Genomic DNA, 12870 nt, shown 5'->3' with positions numbered 1-12870 from the left:
GACAGAGAGAGAGAGCGATAGAGAAAGGTCGGGGGATGCATAGAAATGGCAAATGATGTGGTTCTGTGAAGCCAAAGGAACACTCAAGACTAAGAGAATCCTTTAATTTCAGAGTTATCTCACACACACACACACACACACACACACACACACACACACACTTTAACATAGCCTTCTAACAAAAACAATATCTTCATTATTTATCTGTTGTAAAATGCAGAAAATATAATTTTCCCAAAGACACAAAATTGTCACATTTTATAAAGTAGAACTAATGTGGTTCATAAAGCATTGTGTTGAGGCCCATTGTGTTAAATGGCCAGGAAGTGAAGCATTTTCTTAACAAAATTACACGCAGAATCTTCATTATTACCGTGATCTGTAATAATTATAAGTAGTAAACTGTTCCCCTTCATTCCAGAATTGCCCTGCAATGACTCATGACTGTATGCATGTTATGGAGAGGAAGGCAATGTATTGACAAGGTGGAAGTGGCCAAGTCGCTGATGGATGGCATATGGACGAGCGTTGCCTCCTCATTTCTTCCCGGTGCTTTCATTAGCGAGGGCGACTGCAGCACAACATTCATACCAGCACCAGGAGCAGCAGAAAGGAAATCAATCACATCCTCTCTGTTTACCAGCACTGCAGACCGCTGTCCGAGAAGCCATATCTCATACCCTGCTCTAAACTCTACTGGAACACTTCCAGGGTCGTGGTTATGGCCAATTAGGATAACACTGGCCAGACATTTAAAGACCCTATAGAGCTGCTGGCTAGTGGCTACTATACCGCTATTTACACTTGATTCCTGGGTTTGGCCAATATATTGGCCATTATTTGACTTTTTTGACGACATTCATTTTCGTATTGGGAATTATGCAAACAATTACATTTTCACCTTTACATTTGTTTCTCAAAACATGTTTGCTGCCATTTTATTTTATTTATTTATTTTATTTTAAGTTTCTGAATACGATGACAAAATTGTTGCATTGGTGACTTCCTATAATTGTAGGGATCCGAATATATTTTTATTCTTTGGCTTTTCCAAGCATAGTATGAGCCGTTTCTGATGTTGAAAGTGACACTGTGTACTGTATGTTGTTTGTTTTTATAATTAAGTTGTGATTTTTATTATTTTATTGTAAAGCACTTTGGTACAACTTGTTGTTATTTAAATGTGCTATAGAAATAAAGATGGTATGGTATGGTAATAAAGGCAGAAAAGCCAAAAACTAAAATCTTTAGAAATGCACTATTTGGCCAGAAAGGGATTTGTTTTTTCACTGGAAGAAAAATACATTTACATTCCACTGTGCCCTCTACCGATATTGCCAAGAGAAACATCCCATAGACAAGATTAAATATCAATCTAAATATTTGGGCAATGACAGTTACACAATATAAACCGTCTTTAATTTAATGCCCACTGGCCAACCAGAGTTAATTATACTATCTGTTCAAATAAAGCTTCTTATCCGACTAATTATGCACATCAGTGACCTTAAATATCCTTATCTGTGAGGCAGCACCAGATCTATAGCCTGCTGATTATGCTAATAATTATGTCATGGTAATTTATCAATATACCATCTATCTTATCTACTGTAGCTCAAGGAGTGTCCTATTTCATACCAATGTATTTTAAACCATTTAATTTTTTCTATTTTTTAACACCCTCTGACAAAACAAAAGCTAAGCTAAGCTAAATGCAACGCAAGGCAACAGTAACGATGACAACTGTTGTATTTCTTTCCTCAGACATTGCCTCATGCCATTGTGCAGAGCTCTGTCTGTCCCTTAAGATCTCCCTCACCATTTGAATGCCATCCAGCCTACAGCCTAATGCTGAGGGAGAGGGCAGGGCTGGAGAAGGAGACAGCTTTGACCATACAAGTGCTATTAAATCACGGGAGCTTCTCTTTCTCCACTCCAGTGGTTAACAACATTAGATGAGGAGGCCGTTCAGGTGGCGAGAGGACATTAAGAGAGAGAGAGAGAGAGAGAGAGAGAGAGAGAGAGAGGGAGAGAGAGAGAGAGAGAAGAGTGCCGTAGCCTACATCCTCATCATTGCTGACTCATCCCCCCCCACACCACACCACCCTCGATCACTAAGCAACCCTAGACAGGGCTCCGCTTGCCTCTCAAGCTTGTTTGAAAGCTTGACAAAGAGAGACAGAAAGCAGCCCTTTTTCCTTTCCACGTCTAATAGGAGCAACAGGAGTCACCGTAACGAGCAAGAGGTATTCCTGATTGGAAGTCCAAACTCCTGACCCGAGAGAGAGGAAAGGTGTCTCAGGGCAGGCTTTGTCTGAGAGAACACACACAAAGCAATGACACAATGGATAATGAGGTATGAGACTATCCTATGTCAAATGGAAACAGTGAGTCAAAACATATCCGGCTCTGACCCACCTTCCCATCAGAGGCTATAGGGACGTTACTATTACAGTATGTGGCCGACACGCTAACAGGTGAGCTACTCCTATGGCTCGAGGGGATGCAGGACTTGAAGTTGGTTAATAGTTTGACGGTAAAATGACAATACAACTTCCAATACCACCAGTTACATGACAATTATTAAGACAGATTTCTGGAGGGATTAAGAAACATGAGGCTGACCTGACTGACATGAATAATATGCCATAAATAATTTCCAAAGATCCCCCACCCATAAGGTACAGTATCTTCCAACTATTTCATTTGGAAAGCACACAATTATGCTTTAGAAAACAAAAGAAACAAACAGAGGAGGAGACAAGCGACAGCCTCTTGTGTTGTGGCGTGGAATTTACAGCGTTCTGCTTTATTGGATCGGTAAGCTCCCGCACGATCTCAATCTGTAATTGAAATCCAAATGGCAGCGATGCAATAACACTAAAGTCAAGATAAACCTGCATAAATAAGGAGTAACAGGTGCTATGTTAATCCAAATTCAACCCATCCCCTCTCTTTTGAGAGCAAATGTATTTTTTTCATTTTGAAAGTTTACTCTAGGATAAGCCTCTCCAGATGCAGCATTTCGTTTTCGAGGGGTTCCTCAATAAAGAATCAGTGCTTTATTTTGGATACTGGATTCACTGAACCACTGCTGTCACCAACCAGTGTATGTTGAGTCTGACTCTGGACACTTATATATATATATGCGTGTCACTGTCAGAGATGAACTCCAACTTAAATAGGGAGGGGACAGGGGAGTAGCTTTCTATTTGATACATCACATATGCTCCTGAAGAAGGAATACTGCATCAAACTACAAAATCTACTATTTCTGCATGTTCACTGGTTTATGTCTCTGAATGGGTTGTACAAAAAAAAATACAGAAGATCAGCATGTATTTTGTGCACTCTCGCATTCTCTATAACCCAAGGCAATCTGTGCAAAATGGTCTCATCTTGACATCTGGGTTAATCAATAAAATAAGAAAGAAGGACCTGGCATGTATTGACTAGATATAAACGTTAATGTGAAGGGACACAGAGGCCCTGTGGAGCAGAATGCCATGCCTGCAAAGACAAAAAATACTCATGTTCACCACAGAGGAAAAATGTCTAATCAGAAAGTGTGTTTTGCTATTGTTTGCCAGAGCATTTGTTTGTAGTGCTCTGCCAAAAAGCTCACCAGCCAAACTAAAGCCTGAGTTATACTGTTCACAAGTCTTGTGCCCACGAAAATAGCCACTCTACAAGCTCACAATGTGTCGCAGTGGGACATTGTGAGTTTACAGATTTGTGACAAAGTACAAATCGCTTGAAACTTGCAGTTGTGAATGAAATGCTGATGTTTCTCCAAAATTTTAAGTGGGATTTTTGAGCAATACACATCAATGCACAACAAAGTCAAAGATTCATTCTATTTTTGTACAGTAAGAGATTTACTCAAAGATAATTGATAAAACACAGCCATACTCTGAGGGCCGACAGTGGTCTTTCTTTGGAAACCAATTCATCAAAGCCTTGATCTGCTTAAAGCCTAATAAACAAGATTACAATCTGCATAAGCTAATGAGGCTTCTCATGTGCTACCTTTAATTAGCGTCTGGTTTGTGTTCAGATGGGAGGTGTTGTTGTTACTATGGATTATCACTGTAACTCATTGTTATGGCACGGTTCTGTAAGAGAAAGTGCACACTACCAGTGGGCTAGGGAACCTAACCTAGCTACTTATATTTTATACTTATATAAACCTAACCATAAACCTAAATCTAACCTCAGTAAAGGCCTATTTTCGGTGGTGAGCTGACCACTGCGACCACCGCTGACCACCGCGAAATAACGTTGAGCGGTGGCGAGTAAAAACAGAGAGAAGGGCTGGAGCGGTGGTTTGCTCTTCACCGCGGCTCGTGACGTCATGTTGTAGTTCGGTGGTCACCTAACCACCGAAAATCCAGACTATGTATGAGCCTTTACACTAAACCTAACCTTAACCTCAACCTGCCCGGGAGCCAATCACAAGACACATGCAAGTCTAACTTAGGACGTTGGTGTGATTCATAATCACGCATCATACAATAGTTGAACTGACATCACAGACTGGCTACAAGAAGTCCAAGTTTGACATGATGGGAAACATGCCGTTTAAAGATCCCATTTTGTTTGTTAAAGTTTGCATTAAAATCCAATGCCTTGGTACTGCTTCCTTTATCTAGCTGCAGTCAGATTTACTGGATAGAGCTTAAATACTTGGAATGAGCCAACATGCAGTATGTGAACACTACAACACACATATTAGCATTAAGATTAACTCCACAGCTAATGTGATATAACCAGCATGTATTGTATTTGTTATTAAGGTTAGGTACACATTAGGTGCACTGCACACAGTGGCTCAGGGGTAGAGCGGCAAGGTTGCCAGTTCGAACCCGGGCTCCCACCGAGTTCATGTCGAAGTGTCATTGAGCAAGACTCTGAACCCCTAATTGCTCCCGATGTGCAGGTTGGTGCCTTGCATGGTTTCCTCCAGCATCAGTGTGAATGGGTGAAATAAAAAGCCTTGGATAAAGGTGCTATATAAATGCACCATTTACCACATTAACAATCCCAGGGCTTCCATTATGATTCTGTATGACAGTGCTCTCCATGCACATAATGTCAAACACCAGTAATTTTCAATAACAATCATCTTTCATTAGAGTTAATGTGTTATTCACCAACGCAATTTTCTATTCCCAGTTCTTATGTAAACGCAGAAAGAGGAAAATTGCATATTTGTTGGCATTTAATTTATACAATACAGCATACACAAAACACTCTAATGATCTTAATAAGCAATAGCACAGATAGGGGATTCCAGGATTCCTGTCTGGGGGGGGGGAGTTCTCAATTACTGACAGTGAGTTAATTAAGCATAGGCTTTTTCATGGTGCTTCAAAGACTTGGTGGCAGGGGTTATGCATCATGAAGTCCAATTAACAGATGGAAGTGAATACCAGCTGTTGCAGAAGCTGCACTTTAACCACATAAGCGTTCTATACTTGCCCCCCTTCTTGTCCCTCCAGTCTAGTGAGTCTACAGCAGATCTCTTTGGCAAACGTACTATAGCCAGTAGTGATTATGATACAATAGAAAGAGTTGGCATCAAATGTGTTTATTAAACTTTATTTATACTGAAAGTTATTAACAAGTTATAATCATTACTAATGACTTGTTAATGTATTTGTTAATAGTTGTAGCTTCTCTATTAACTTTTTATAAGGAATAGTTTTATTCTTAATAGTCATCAAAATGCTTTTTTTATGCTGATTTTTACTTTTTAGTTCATAACATTTGCAGATATACCGCAGGATCTGTATAATTAGTTGAACTGAGTGCTTAAAGTGTTTATTTAAGCATGGAATAATTGACCATTCATAGCTAATGCATTTTGTTCCCGTTTGTGGAAACTGTAGTAAAGGAAGGAAGACTCAGTGCAACTGGTCTCGGACAAGGACAAATTGTAGATCGAAATAGTCCTTAGCACTGAGCTCCGCTTTCCGATTGTCATTACACTGTCATTACACCTGGGAAAAACTGAATCCATAATCCCAGATCACTTCATTAGTCTAGGATGGTTCAGGATAGATACAAATAAATAAAAGTGTCTTTTTCCTCTCCCAAGGAGCAAGTACTTGGCAAACTACTTCTCCAGAGATTGGGATGCTCATAGACACTCCACCAGAGGGAGTCCCCAGGGTAGAAAACCACCCACTCGTTCATAGCTTTGCTGTCTCTTGTGAGGGGCATGTTATTATCATGAATTGCTTAAATTCATTTTGTATCGTTGTCTATGGAAACAAGGCTTTACCTTTTGTATCTCATCCATCTGGCCTTTTTGTTTTCTTCTTTATCCCATGATTTTGTAACCCATTTTTCACCCGGTGCCAATTTCCTAAACTGTAATCCTTGTCAACCTGGGGAGAGCCCCGAACTGAGCTCATGCTTCCTTCGATGCATGAGGAGTGAGCAGGCTGCTTCTATCACCTGACAGGGGGAGTTTCCCCAGTAGTACAGTATTTAAGGCGTTTTCAGTTCCTTTCCCCTCAGGCATCCCGGCTGACCAGGGGGAGGCAGTATAGAAACCAGGATTACTGCATGTTTTTTGTGGGGTGGGGACACGGGGGGATCATGCAAACTTCACACAGAAAGGCCCTTTCGCCCACCCTACCTAGGGTTTGGGCAAGTGCCATAAACTAGATGGAAGCCCTAAAAGAGGATAACCCATTAGAGGTTAATGATGTAGAGTGTGAAAGAGATGTGTGTGTGTGTGTGTGTGTGTGTGTGTGTGTGTGTGTGTGTGTGTGTGTGTGTGTGTGTGTGACTATGATACTGTAGCTCAGAAAGCTATTATAATAAATTCTGTATATTAAACATGTTTACGAAAACTTTCAGATTCACACCTCCATTTGAGGAGCAAATTAACTGGGGAAGAACCCCTGAACTCAATCCCATTTGCTAAGGAAAATACTCATGTATCTCAATCACGTTTCCGCGTCTAAGCCCCGTTTGAGTAAACAGAATTAATTCTAAACGATACGTCATGCGGCTCTGTTCCTTTTCGTCTGGCTATAATTAAATGTCCAATCACCAAATCCATCCCCCTCATCCAATAAATGAACTTCGTTTCAGTGACTGATCTATTCAACGGGACTATTTTGCTTTGCACCTGGCCCGGCACCTTGGATGTAGTGTACATTATAGGACCAGAATGGAAACAAACATTTTTGTGTTATTCTTTTAGCCATAATGCTGTTAACATTTCTGACTAATATAGTATATTATTGGCTGGCATCAGTTGCAGACAGTTCAGAGTCAAAACTGTCTGCAATGGATATCAGCCATAATGTAATATCTAAAATGCTAGTGATACTGACGGCGTGCCAACAATCACACAAACAATTTCAATCACATACATTCCAAACATTTCTCTATGTAGGCCTAGGTTATTATTAATATTCTTTTTACCAAGTTAAAATATTGGTTTGTGTAATGTATCTCAGGAATCAGAATGCATTTGAAATCATATAAATACAGTATAATAATAATGGCAGATATACTAGGGCGACCCCAGGGCGAGGGGGGTTTTTCTACTCTTTATTTGATAGTTTACAGTAAGCTGACAGGAAATGGGGGAGAGAGATGGGGAGTGACATGCAGCAAAGGTCGTCGGGATCGGGAGTCAAACCCGTGACACGCTGTCGGGCTTAGATTAGCAGCCTAGGTAAGCAGACCGCTAGGCCAGCCTGGGCAGGATTTGATTTAGTTTTTTTGATGAGCAAGTCCTAAAGTAGTCAAGGGGTATGGGAACTGTTGGCCAACACTAGGGTATGTGTGGATTTGTCCATCCTGCCCCGAAGGCAATCGCTGAGCAGCCACGGTAAGCTACCGCCAAGCGATCAGCTGGGCCAGACGTCACGCACTCTCCTTAACGGCAGGCCAGCCAATCAGAGAACGCTGGTTCCACTCCCACTCTCAAGGCGACAGATAAAAATAAACAGTGTATTGCCTTCCCGCGAGTGCCTTTGCACGGCACAGGGATGTGAACCTGGGCAAACTGCACAGTGTAGAGCACTCATGGTATCTAATATTTATCAACGAAATATAGAAGGAAAGAATCCTAAGTGGATATGTATGACTGCTCCCTCTATGACACATGGACATGTCATAATATATTTGTCAAAAATAGAATATTGGAAATTGTATATTGACTATTTTCACAGAAAAGTTTTGGTGTGGTTGGGAAAATACAGGGGATCAAGTATACCTGGGGACTCTGTTCAACAAAGTATATACCGGTAGCCTAAAGGCCTGACCTCAAAATTAAAAAATATTCTTCTAAATCCTCCAGTTTTCTGAAATAAATATTTTCACGATTTTTCAAAAATAGCAGACCTACAAGCTTGTAGAGCACCACTTGGTGGCGCGCTATGAGCTTGTAGATCTGCTATTTTTCAATAGCTAAATTATAACATAATGTTTAAAACACCAAAAGGGGTTCCCGCCCAAAATGCGTTGTGGCCAAGGAAGCAGAACATAGTTGGTGGAGAAAGACACAGGTGGGAGTGAATGAGCCTGACTCAGGATGTGGATGTACGTAGTTATCCATAGTCGCACTGACAGGACACACACACACACACACACACACACACACACACACACACACACAGGACAATGCCAAGCAGCAGATGTCCTTACTCCTCATAAAGTATTACCTACCTTCAATCTAGATTAATTATTTATGCAGCACACAACAACAGCCAACACCAACAAAAGAGACTGCAAGGGAAATGCCTCCGATAGATCTGCCGGGTTTATAATGAAGCATCACAGTCAGTGATCTTGTCTCGAGTGTCGCTCTTACCTTCACCTATGATTTACAATAAACCACTCCCTGTGGGTTCAACATCCTGGGCGTCAGTGGGCAAAAGTTTTTGGTAAAATACGGCCCCATTCCGGCTGCTATAGACCACAGTCTCTAGGGATGGCTGCATCAGCTGCACCTGAGCCCATTTCCCTAACAAACCACAGTATCTTGCCTTTCCTCACTACAACAAAGCACAAGTCTCTCAGCTCTAGTGCTGTACAGTAGTGAGTCAAGTAACTACATTCCCTTTCTTGCAGAGAGAACAGCAACCTCGGGGGTTTGGTCTACCTCAAAGTGTTTCATTTGGGGCTTTTCATGCACTCAAAAAAAAAGAAGCAAAGAAAAAAAGGCTGCTGATTTTTTCTTTTTGCTGGTCATCAAAAGGTAGCTATGCATGCAGAGCGAGCATCTGCTGTGCAGGCACGATGGAAACACTTGTTCTACTTTCTATCATAGAGTTAGAATATATCTAGGGCCCCATCTTGCGTCAGAGGCACTTTATATATATACACAGTAGTATATATAAATGTTAAATTATGATTTAAAACTAAATACTTACTTATACTTATACTTATATTAATATACAGTATTGTAATTGTAGGGACTATTGTAGAGGCACCTGGCCTCTAGAGGGTGCTGTGGACTGTGTTGGAAAGTTGTAGTACTGATAGAATAAGACGTTTGGATGTACAGTATGGATGTTTGACCTCTGTTTGGATGTACAGTATGGATGTTTGAGCTCTGTTTGGATGTTTGAGCTCCGTTGGATGTACAGTATGGATGTTTGAGCTCCGTTGGATGTACAGTATGGATGTTTGAGCTCCGTTGCATGATCACAAATAAGACTTCCATTTTGTGTATGCAAATTAATCGTTTGTTTACTCTCGATTCTGAAGAGATCGGCCACTGGAAGTGTTCGTGCTCCGCTATTTGAACACAGCTGGTGGATGTTTGGATCCTGAAGTTGTTTTAAACATTGTGAGAATAACAGAGAAACACTGCAAAGACACTGTGGGAAGAGCTCTAGTATGTATGTTTGTTAGACAACGCGTCACGACCTTAGAGTATATATTAATAGAGACGGCACCCGGAGGAAACCTTGAGGCGAAATGGACATAGTGGCCGAATTTGTCATTGCAGCTCGAGCCAGCGATGGTCTGTTGACCATCATTGCGCACGTTCATGTTATTGGGTCCATGACACGTGAACGAATGTTTCATACGTGAACGCACGCAAGCGGCGCAGTGATAGTCAACGGCCAGCGTATTCATGTTATTGGGGCAATCAATCCCAGAATGCACTCTGTTCCTACCCGAAAGGAGGAGTGAAATCGCCTCTTTTGAGCAACTTAATGCAAGTAATATATATATATATATATATATATATAATGAAACTCCTTGCAAATACTTCCCAATGGCAGTTGCAAGGAGTTGCATTGGTGTGGTTTGTTTTGTTGCAGCTGGTTTGGGCCTTACTGTGATTTGGATTATGTGACTGAAAACTTATCTTAATGTGGAGGTGAAGTGAAATGTTTAATTTTAAACTGAGTGACCACTGTGACACTGATCTTAATGTTGTAGGACATGCACTACATGCCTAGTGTGCATACAAAGTTTGACACAAAAAAAAACACAAATCGGCCTGATTTCACAAATCGGCTAATTTGAAAGATTCCTCTGCCCAGTGGGAATATGCGTGCAAGGTAATCTCAGCCAATCGAGATGGAATATGGAAAATCAGAGAGAATCATGTAGATCACATGACTATATTGATAGTGCGTACCGATTTGGGTGATGTATGGATAAAATCTATAGGAGTAACAGATAAGCAAAAATCAGCCTCATGGTGGCAGAGGTTCAGAATTGGCATTCAGGGAGTGTGTGTTACTGTGTTCGCAACGGTTCCGGATATTAGCTGTATTGTTTAAATAAAGATTGATTGATACACGGACGGACATGCACGCGGATGGATGGATGGACAGGGTGAACAACATACCCTCTCTCTCCCCATGCTTCAGGAATGCATTTCAATTGAGTGGTGCAGCACTGACCAGTGACCACATTGTGTGTGTGTGTGTGTGTGTGTGTGTGTGTGTGTGTGTGTGTGTGTGTGTGTGTGTGTGTGTGTGTGTGTGTGCGCGCGCTAGACATATACAGACCCCCATGTGGAGAAGATGCAATATGAACTTTTAACAGGATACATCCATTTACCACTACCTCTGAATAATGAATGAACTGTGCTTTCCAACTCAAAGCTGGAACCTCCCTAGCATAAATAAACCACACAGCCGCCATTTCTTCAGCTCTTACATGGTCTAATGAGGCATTTGACATTTCAAAAATAAAATAAAAAGCATTACAGGAACAGACATACACACTTGCATTCAATGACACAAACAGCAGAGTATATGAGATGTTTTGAGATGCCTCCTGTGGTGCTTGTGATTGCCTTGGGAGAGGAGATGGAAGTCATATGTCTGCCGTTTGAGGCCAGAGGGCTTGAGAGAGGCCAGCTTGACGTTTTCATGTTTAAATTAGTTTAAGCTGCCGTAAGGCGACAGGAGCTGTTGGGAAAGCTGCAGAAATAATAGCAGTGTTTTCAAGGAAAAGAATATGACCAACAATGTTATTAGACGTGAGCATGTCCTGAGTTGTAATGCAGTCTTGCACACACAAGATCTATCCACCTTTTTCTTATAACCCATGTCTTTGCGTTTGTGTGTGCATAAGTTCCTCTTTCTCTTGCTGTGTTGCCAGTTTTGCAAGATAAACAAGTGGCCAGGTCTATGAAAACCACAAACCACAAATGAAAATCCTGATCTACAAGCTCACAGCGACACATTGTGAGGTTGTACATCTGTTATTTAAAAACACATTGAGAATAAATCGAATTGTCTGTGGACAATTACATATTAATCTGGAGTTCCTTGATGTGAAGAAATGTGGAAGCAAGCCCAAATAAGCAACTACTGTGCACTTTAGAATCAAGCCCAAAAAACATCAACCAGGAACTACCAATAATTTATTTGCAAGTGACTTTACAGAAAAAACAAGTCAAAGGTTGCTTATAATAAGCAGACATGGCAACACGGCCTGAAGAAGCAAAGCACAAGGAGCCCCAGTATGTTGGCGGGGAAAAGCGTGGATCGACTCAACTACACTGGGTGAAGTGTGCTTGCTTGCCTTAAAGGGACACTTTGGGGACTATTCACATAATACTTTGGTGCACTGCTCCTCCTTGTGGATAGGGGGAGGGCTGTCTTACTGAGACAACAGTCTAGAAAGTAAGTGAGCCCAGTGTCCATGACATCAGAGACACTGGGCTCACTGCTAAAATCTAAAACCACCATATGTTGGACACATATTACAACTATTAAAGTGTTCTCCGAGGAGCACAGGTCTCCGCCAGGCCGGGTTGCCTTTTGTCTACCCAGGGCCTGCAAACTTTGCCAATCGGAATGGAATATAAGAATACGCCAGATACGCCTTGGTCACATGACTAGAGAGATAATGTATACCAATTTGTGTGAGGTTTGGACAAATCTGCAGAAGTCATAAAAAGATTTGTTGCACATCTGTCTTGGCGCTAGAACATGCCGATCTACTACTACAGAGATGATGTGTACAGTACCAAAGAAAATGCAAAATGCCATTAATATTGCCAGGTGGAAATGGGTGTGGCCTACTTCTTAGTTTCAGAAGTAATGATCCAAGGAATCCAGGGTGGCATTTCTTCTTTGGCCTAGTCAGAATATGCGCACAAAGTTTCACGGCAATTTGATGCTGCGTTCATGATTTGAGGCAGCCGCATTTCGTTAATAAAAGGATACTCCTGCAAAACATCTTGATCACATGACTATAGAGATAATGTACAGTAATATGGGGCAGAGGTTTTAACTTCCTGTGCCGAAGATTAACTGCTCACAGACGGACGGACAGGTGTGAAAACATAATAGTCTCTACTCTCTGCCATGCCTTTGGCCTGGTGTTGACAATCATTTTGACTGAGACAGATGTGTCTGAGTGAGT

At 41.3% G+C, this 12870-nt stretch overlaps 1 protein-coding gene across 1 annotated transcript in view; it reads right to left on the bottom strand.

Moving 5' to 3' along the window:
- The window catches only part of rab6ba (RAB6B, member RAS oncogene family a), a gene marked incomplete at its 3' end in the record, with an annotated part of 69025 nt that overhangs the window by 36883 nt on the left and 19272 nt on the right, over positions 1 to 12870 (bottom strand). The gene's annotated exons all lie outside the window — the stretch shown is intronic.

The sequence above is a fragment of the Protomyctophum bolini genome (genome assembly GCF_963924005.1).
Source record: "Protomyctophum bolini genome assembly, chromosome: 8".
In the NCBI taxonomy this organism is placed as follows: domain Eukaryota; kingdom Metazoa; phylum Chordata; class Actinopteri; order Myctophiformes; family Myctophidae; genus Protomyctophum; species Protomyctophum bolini.
This window is presented reverse-complemented; position numbering and strand designations above follow the sequence as displayed.